The sequence below is a fragment of the Nomascus leucogenys genome, unplaced genomic scaffold (assembly GCF_006542625.1).
Source record: "Nomascus leucogenys isolate Asia unplaced genomic scaffold, Asia_NLE_v1 000830F_84031_qpd_obj, whole genome shotgun sequence".
Taxonomy (NCBI): domain Eukaryota; kingdom Metazoa; phylum Chordata; class Mammalia; order Primates; family Hylobatidae; genus Nomascus; species Nomascus leucogenys.
In genome coordinates this window covers 32,573-42,163 of record NW_022096663.1, presented here as the reverse complement: position 1 = coordinate 42,163, position 9,591 = coordinate 32,573, and the positions used below count along the sequence as shown (strand labels likewise).

The 9,591-nt window shown below is 38.3% G+C and overlaps 1 pseudogene; it reads right to left on the bottom strand.

The window, feature by feature from the left end:
- Window positions 1-1,150: 1,150 nt before the first annotated feature.
- Window positions 1,151-7,117, bottom strand: LOC105738961 (annotated as a pseudogene).
- Window positions 7,118-9,591: the final 2,474 nt, after the last annotated feature.

Here is a 9,591-nt window from a genome sequence, read left to right as displayed (position 1 = left end):
TTGGTATCTGTGGGGAGTCCTGGAACCAATTTCCAGTCGATACTTAAGGAAAGTCTTCATACAAAATTAACACAATCAAAATATAGGTATTTCTGATAATAAGGATATTTTACTGCATGTGTATTTTAAAAACTTCAAAGACCTAAATAAATTTGCAGTTTTATTAAAATGTAATGAGGCTTCTGAGTATTCTGTATTTTCTGAAGCAAAAAGTGAGTCTTACTTTCTATTCTGGTAATGACATGTTCCCAGGTAACTGTCTGTAGGATGCCATCGGTGAAATTACTAAAATCTTACAGGTTTTCAGTCTTTTTATCTGTATCATTGTCACTCTCTTAAGATCTGTGTCCATCGATAGTTTGTTCCTGAGCTAAACAAAATTGACTGAGCCTATCAATTTGATAAGCAGTCCAATTTATAACTTTATTAAATAGTATTTCTCAGTATCCCTGTTGATTTTGGTTACATTCGGTAGCCAAAATCAAAAGGAATACAGGGGTAAATTTGGTAGCCTTTTAAACAGTTGTATCATATGATTTTATCAATTATTTTGTGCATTTATTCTTTTATTCAAACAGACAATTAATGAATATCAGTTGTATTTTAAGCATTGTGTACTTTCTTGGAATATACCTGTGTGTAGTACAAACAATCCTTTTCTTGTAATCTGAGAAGCAGAAAAGAGGCCTACTATTACACTGTGAGTTTTACAAAGAAAAGTGTAAGGTTTTCTGAGTCTTTAAAACAAATAGCCTAATCTAGTCCGGGAGCTAAAGAAAGAATTCCCTGAAAAAATGTTGGAACTTACACTTGATGAAATGGGACTTAGCAGATGTGGAACAGAGAAAAGAAAATTCCAGTTCAGGGGGAAGAAACCTGTGCTCTTGCATTAACCCATCAGTTTGGATAAACACACTAAGGTATTCATTTACCTGGGCTGGCTTGGAAATCAAGGGAAAGAAAAGATACAGCATAAAAGAGAAGACATGGGCAGTATTCTAAGAGAGAGTAGTTTAATGAAAATCAAAACAAATTTATACCTCCACACTTTTAAAAATGGTACAAAGTTTCATAGAAGAAGATAAAGAATATCAACTATTCAGTAGGTTGGCATTCTCAGAAGTTGGTGTTTCTGATACCTTTAGTCATGTTACTGACCTATCTCTGATTCTTTGAGTGCAAAGCAAAGCAAAGCAAAGCAAAGCAATGTTGTAAGAGGGTAACGGAAAGAACCAGAGAGGCTACAGATGAGAAAACTGTTGTCTACATTAACAAAGCTTACTATGCCACATTCATCATCTAGAAACACCCCAATCTGGCCTAGATGCCTTTCTGGATACTGAGATAATAGTGGGGAAGAGGTCTTGAGATGATACCGGTAGCCTTCTTGACACAAAAAAGTAGAAAAATTTTCTTGGACTTAACCAGCATGTCATTTCTCATTGTGCAAGAATCATTGCAAAATCCAACAGCCCAGGTCCAACACTGCCCAACATCCACCTCTCAGTAATATCTTCCAAGGGTGAATGGCAGGGCTCGCCATCAAGAAAACACTTAGATTTTGTTGTAGTTGGGGCAATGTTGAGATAATCAGAAACAAAGAGTAGCTGTCTCAGAACTTCAAACAACGGGAATGTACCAAGTGGTTATTTTATTATCCCAGGAAATATGCACTGCAGGAATAAGAAAACAGTCACATGAAAACATAGTGTTATAAACTTCTAATGGATGTGGGCTTTACATAGTGTCTACGTATGCCAGGTTATCCATGGAAATATGGGTCAGGACAGCAGGCACATAAAAGAAGAAATATGTCCTTAGATTAACCATTGTGCTATTCTTCCTTATCGAGGAGTCCTTACAGACTTCCAGAGCCCAGTCCCAAGAGTTGTCCACATTCAGCTCCCAGTAGTTTTTGCCAGAGGAGAAGACCCAGGCTCCCCATGCAGCAAAATTGTCAGATCTGTCAGAATGCAAAGATTCAGGTCTAAACATCAAACTTCTCACATCCTCAAACAGCCTGATATTGTAATTGGTTACTTCCCAAGGGAAGGAAATTTCCACGGTGGGAAAAAGAGAATGTTCCAGTGAAAAGGAGTTTACAAATTCTTGTGTTTAGATAAGAAAGAGATTCTCACTTGAAAACACAGGTCAAGATTAGAAAGAAACTTCTGTCTGGAAAAATGTTGGAATCAAAGGGTGCTAGGATATCTGCACAAGTAAACGGCTAAACTTCAATGATCACAATTTCTATAAACTCAAAAAGTATAAAGGGGAGGAAGGTCATGTCTATGTCTAGTTAGCAACCTTTCATAGCAACTGAAAAACTGGAAGCTCTTGCACTGCAGCCAAGTCCATAGCAATAAAATTAACCTTCATTGTCTCTTCTCTGTCAGGGCAGAACAGGAGGCTTGGGACAGGAGATGAGGTGGGGAGCCATCCTTAGACCCAAATATAAAAGTTATCACTTTGCCAGAAATATTATAATCTGCCACTTAAGCTAGTCAATTCATACTTAAAGAGAAAATCTGACTCTGCCTTCTGAAAAGGGCAGCTTCCTTGCAAGAATTATCTGACTTTCATGCCAGATTCAGGCACAGACATCTTTTATCTGCTGGATTTATCATGATCTATCCTGGAGTTCTATCTAAGGCCTCATCAACCAACAAATCACGTTCCTATCGTTCACAGATTCTCAGTTTTTGCATTGTTATATAAGTTACTCATGTATGCTTTAGTTGATTAAAATGCACATGATTAAAATTATAAATGCTATGAAACTTCACCTGAAATGTATTTAGAAAAACACTGTCACTCAAATCAGTCATTACCTGCCCTCAATTTGAAATTGAAATGTCCTGAATTAATTCAATTCTTTATACTTCTTGTAATAATTGCATACAGGAAATTGTATCACGGTTGAACCATACATGAATGGTTCTACATCCTAAAGAGCACTTCTGCATGTTTTACTTTTCTAAGAAATTGGTTATATGGCTGATTCCACCATCTTTTATTTAGTTTTGTCTATTTGATGACAATGAAACTATAAATATAAATACCTATTCACAGACTATTTTCTTCTAGACGAAAGATCATTACACTGGGAAAGCTGCCCATGGAAAACCAGAATTGAAGGCATTGCATGTGGATCCCACCAAGAGGGTGATACTCACCTTGAAAGCGGTTGAACCTATCCACCAGCCCAGTGATGGGCCCTGTAGTGAGCTCTGGATTCACAGGCTGGGGCACGTGCAGCAGCACGGACTCACTCCTGCAAGGAAGTAGGTTGAGTTGGTTAAGTTTCTGATGTCTGTGTTTAAGAAATAGATTCCAACAGAAAACGCTTCATTCAAACTCACTTCAGATATTGTAATGCACCTCCACAATCCTAGGATGGGTTTCTGGCTCTTAGGGAATCTTTCTAACTCTTCACTCCATTTCTAACCTACTGCCACTGAAAGATAAATGCCTCTCTCCCTATCTGCCACCAAATAGTTGATCTCTAATTATGATTCTGAATCCTAAAAAGAGGCAATAGTATTCTAGCAACTTCTGCATTGAACTCTTCAAAACATAACCCCCTGAGTCACTTGGAAAAGTAAGAAAAGGTTAATGTCTGATAAAAGGCATAGGTAACATTCAACATACAACACAAACACATGAGTATGCACACACACCCACACAATCACACTGACACATTGTGGCTTTGGTAAATTATGTTTTCACTTTGTTGGAAACAGCTTGATGGTTTTCATAGCATACCTTGTGCTCCAGCTTGCACTGACGGCCAATAACAAACCTTGCCACCATGTCTCCCAAATCCTGTAGAGAGAGAGAGAAAAAAAAAAAAAATGACTTCTTTAGAAAGTTGTTATTCCTGTTGGGCAAGGTGGCTCACACCTGCAATCCCAGCACTTTGGGAGGCCAAGGTGGGTGGATCACCTGGGGTCAGGAGTTCCAGACTAGCCCGGACAACATGGCAAAAACCCATCTCTACTAAAAATACAAAAAAATTAGCTGTGTGCGGTGGTGCATACCTTTATTCCCAGATACTACGGAGGCTGAGGTAGGAGAATTGCTTGAACCATGGAGGCAGAAGTTGCAGTGAGCTGAGATTGGGCCACTGGACTTCAGCCTGGATGACAGAAGACTCCATCTCAAAACAAACAAACAAACAAACAAACAAACAAACAAGTTGCTATTCTGCGGATCTGCTCTTTAGGTTTTGAAAACTTTAGAATTACCACATACTATCACTGCAACAGTTTTAAAATGTATTCTCATCTCTAACACTTATTATACCTGTAAGACCTATTGACATAATCTATTTCTAATAAATTCAGGACCCTAAATTAGAGTGAGAGAGAAAGCTGTGCCTAGTGACTGCGCATTGCTGCAGCTGTCTACAATGTGGTCTTTTTCAGGGCTAGTCCCCGAATAATGTGGCTCAAATCAAGAGCATTTCAAACCTAGGACTTCCCAAAAGGAGGAAGAAATAAATGTTAGTTTTTCCCTAATTTCTTTGTATTATCCAATAGAAACAAAAATAGAATTTTCACATGAATTTTTTTCTTCCAGAGTTTGAATGAAATGTGCTGGAGGAGGAAGCTTGTGGTAAAAAATGTTCTATGGAAATCTAGTTGCACAATTCCATAAAGCTTTCTTTCGGTCCTTACCTGGAGCAGTTCCACATCCGGTCTATGACACATTTCCATTAGTTCCTGTTACCATTTCGTTCAATTGTTTACTCTTGATCCATGTTGATCCAACTTCTCTGGAGTTGCTGAAAAATCTCTTGGTATTCCTTGTTCAGTCTCTCTAAATGTTGTTTTTCTCCTCTATGGAGAACTGGATGCAGCTTCCTATACTAATTCCTGATCATCTGTGCCCATAAAACCACATCACTCTGTAGGGACATGGATTTTGTAGGCTAAATGCTTAGGTCTACTTCCACCTCACAGAACCCACAAATTCATCCTCCTCATTCCTTCTTTTATTTTCCACCCTTTACAAACAGGATGATGAGTTAAGCAAGACCTTCCTTCAAAATTTATGTAATTCATCAATTCTCGAACACCTGCAAAAAATCCCTTTAGATTTAAATGTTTAAATATGTGTCCTCTTAAATCTGAAATACCATTAGAAAACAACTAAAATTTATGATTGATTGTTAAATTGTCAGCAATAATATATATAATCTTTGTTATTCAATTAGTTTGTAGTCTCAAACCTTTGTACTTCACAGCCCAAACAGTCACTCTAAGTAGAGATGTTGTTAGTATATTATAATCAGGATCAGAAGCCATCACACGCAAAGGATCTTAGTAAAAAATTTAACCCCCTTCTCTCAAACTGACTACTTCTTTTCTGTCTCTCATCTTTCTTGCCTCAAAAGCCACAGGCTCTGAATTGCCCTGTATTCTAAGAACATGAATCCCCATTCCATTGTGTTTCTCCTCTCAATATTGACATATTTATTCCCTCACTCCCCCGGTCATTTGTTGTCCCTTCTCCTCAGCTTTTCATCCTGTTACATTTTCTCCTACTTGAGCTGGCATCATCTGGGTCCTTTGCTGTCAGATTTCACCAGCACAGGCACCTTTCTTAAATTACTGATCCCACCTGCTTTTTTGCCCCAGGACAACATCATATTCACCATTAAATGCCTTTATTCCTCAATTATATACTATTTAATCAATATTACATAATTCGTTTATACAGAAATCTCTGCCTGAAATACTTACTAATTTTAAGCACCTACTTGTCCTTCAGAATTTATATTTGTTTTTATTTATCTGAAAAGCTTTTACAGAAAACCTGAACAACTGTTATATTGAACAGTCTGGTTGTTTTCCAGCCTATGAATAAACACATGACAAAATCTGGTATATGAAAATTTCAACTCAAGTTGCTAATTTATATTAGCAACTTGGCATGCTCTCAGCATGCCTGTCTCAAGCTGGTCGTGAGGACTCACGGTCTCATACTTACCCTCCAGAGGAAGGCTGTTCTTCTCTCCTCATTTAGATTTCTCTGATTTTCTTGAGTCTTTTTCCATAAAATCCTCATTTGCTTTAAGAGCTTCTCCTGCAAAAGAATTACGGGGTTGAACAACAGAAAATGAAACACCATAAATTCCACACTCTGAGTGGTATACGCAAGCAAGGGATATAATACATAAATACATTAGAAAGGGGAAAGAAAAACAAATTTTTCACTGCTCATCCTCAATGGATATTTTTCAGTTTGAGGTTTCAGAAGGCAGAACAGTTTAGGGAAGTGAAGAGTGAAGATGTCCTGTAACCCGGCTAATGTTCAGGGAAACATCCTGCTTCAGAACCCACTATGCTAGCCCCCAGATTTTGTAGTGTGCTATTCCCATACTCGTTTGTCCAATAATATTAAATATATTTCCAAAATACGTTTCTTTGTGCTAGTAGTTTTGGGGGCTTTTCAATGCCTTTAGCATTGATCTGTAGAGTCAATAATAATGACATTTACTTATGCATGCTCTGTTTGGGTTCAAGCTCCATGAAGGAAGGTAGAGTTGCATATTTTATTCAAAATTTCATCATTGGTACCTAGAACAGCACCTGGCACTCAGTAAACAATGGAGTAATCACCATGATGATTCTCATCGTCCTTCTAATCTCTTTAACTCTGTCACCTTCCAGCTTTCAGGTGATCGCAGAGCTATCTCTTACCTGGTGTTCCTCAGCTGCCCCTTCAGTGGGGTAGTGCTTGTTAGCCTCGTGCTCCTGAGAGTTGGAGCACAGCAAACAGAGCAGACTCTTCTCCATGTCAGAGAACATCTTCTTTGTTTCCGTGTGGTCCCACATATTTGTTTCTCAGAGCTCAGGAATTGCCAGAGACTGGCTTTTCTCACAACTGTCACTAAGTTCTTCAGAAGAATATTGGTTTTGAAGTCCTTGTTCTGTGATGGTTCCCTGCATGCAGGGCAGTTGGTAGGACTTCAGGCTTCTTCCCAGGAAAAGCAGAGAAAGGGCCTACAGAAGCTGTGCCCACAGCAGACAGTGGCAGGGTCTACCAGGTAGTTCAGGCAGATGACACAGGTGAGTTCCTTCTGGAAGGCATGTGAGAAGTCTGAGTCCATTTTCCTAAGGAAAGAAAACCACAAGAATTTAATCTTCTACCCTGGAGAGACAAAGGTCCAAGCAAAGTTTGAATCAGGTTGTGATTGAATAATATCCTTTCTTTCTAGAGAAGAATAGGCTTTAATTTGCAACGACAGAGATAGGAAAAATAGAAAACCAAGGCACTAAGAGATATCGACCTCTGAAGGAAAACGTGACTGTTCTCCAATCAACACATGGCCAGCTTTCCAAACTCTATTTTCTTGCATAGAAGAATGTCGGATTTTTTGAGGGGTTAGTGTCCACCAAATTGCTTGGGCTTCACAGGTTTCATCAACCTGTAAACTCAAGGATTGAGTCTTGAATGGTCTGAGAATCAGTAACACTCTTAATTGCCAGTGATTGGTTTAGAGAAGGCAAGCTAACTAAGCTCTTCTACTCTCACTTTTTTATTTAACTGTAACAACCATCCATCGTGACTTTTCCAGAAGGACCCTGCTTGAAAATATTAGAGCAGAACTCATACTTAGACCCCAATCAGAAAAAGCTAGCCTTTACTCTCCAAGGTAAAACAGACAAATCGAGGTAAAGGCACTTCTCCAAGGTAAAACAAACAATCATTGTTTTTCCAGGCTGCTATGTTAATTCAATCAAAAAAACTTTCTGGTGTGTTTACTGTTCCTGGACTCTCTGTTAATTTGGGGATATACTGGTTAATATTACAACATTTTTAAAAGGCAGGTAATTAAAATTACAAAAGGGTTGATAAACTGTAGGAGAGTACACAAAGGATAGAAATATTTTCTAAGCTCTTTGGAAGCATTATCATTACTCTTTCACACAGTCAGAAAACGAGTAAGTATTATGCAATAATAATAGGCACTAGACAGTAAGTCAGAGTTTTAAATGTATGATTTGAAAAAAAAAAAGAGGAAAAAAAAAACCTAGGCCAGGCAAAGTGGCTCAAGCCTGTAATCACGGTATTTTGGGAGGCCAAGTCAGGCGGGGTGTTTTGAGATCAGGAGTTCTAGACTGGCGACATGGCAAAATGTCTAGGTTGGCCTATCTCTATAAATATATATGTATGTATAATAGCCGAACATGAGGGCCCATGCCTGTAGTCTCAGCTACTTTGGGAGATGAGGCTGAAGGATTGCTTGAAGTGAGAAGTAGAGGCAATAGTGAGTCTTATTTCTACCATTGCACTCCAGCCTGGGTGGCCCTGTCTAAAGCAAACAAAGAAACAAAGAAATGAAAAACCTAAATCCTGGTTTCTACACTGTATAAATATATGATCCCTCTATTCCTGACATTTCTGCATGATTGCCAGTGAGACTTTTCTGCAGAAATACTAATTTCTTGCTTTCTTTGACAGACTGAAGTTTGTGAAGAGATTTTTACCATTTTTTAGAAAAAAATGTTTGCCCGAATCATTCAACCTATATATAGCCATACATTGTAACACAGGCACATTACCACTAGTACAGTAGAATGTAACACATTTATACACATAAATTACAACACCCATAAGCCATTTATAGAACCCACAGAGATTAAAAAATTACTAGATATTTGGAAACTATTGCAAAACGCTTACAATCTATACAAATAACTTAGAAATACATTAAGTAAAAAATTAATCATAACTTTAATTTGAGGAACATGTAGCAAGACAGATGACGAAAATGTTAGTTTGTCAATAGGTTAAGTAAATGGAGCTTGTAAACCTGTGGATTATGTTTAGAATAATTTTAAAAAAGAAATGGAGCCGTTCTTAAAACTCAGAAAATGAGATCATTTCATCTAAAAAAAATCTAAGTTTGCAGATAAATTAAAGTCCCCAAATTTTGTTTGTTTTGGTTTGTAACCTAATAGTAGCTCCTACTCTGGAAATCGTGTGCTTACCTCAGAAAAATATCTATGTTCTCACCAAAGCCTGCTGTCAAATAAGATGAATTCAGTTCAGGGATCAGAGCCTCACCGTGCAGTGCTCGTAGCTTTTGGAAGTCTCCAAGACCAGTTGCAAAGCCACTCTGTGGGTTCTGGAGAAGAATGAGCTTGGCTCTTGAAGTGTCCTTATATAAATCTCTGAAGACCAACCCCTTTCTTTCAACTGACTGCATTTCAGGGGGCATAGGGGGGTGTTAAGATAGATGATGATTAAGTCTTTTCAAAACAGAAGTGTTTTTTTTTTTTTTTTTGGATGGAGTCTTGCTCTATTGCCTTACCTAGGCTGGAGTGCAGTGAAGTGATCTCGGCTCACTGCAACCTCTGCCTCCCAGGTTCAAGCAATTCTCCTGCCTCAGCCTCCCAAGTAGCTGGGATTACAGGTGCCCACTGCCATGCCTGGCTAATTTTTTTTTTTTTTTTTTTTTTGCATTTTTAGTGGAGTGGTTAGTAAAGTGCTGGGATTACAGGCATGAGCCACCGTGCCCAGGCGATTCACTTTTATTGTAATGTAAGAATTTAATCTAAGAACACTGTCGGCCTCCAC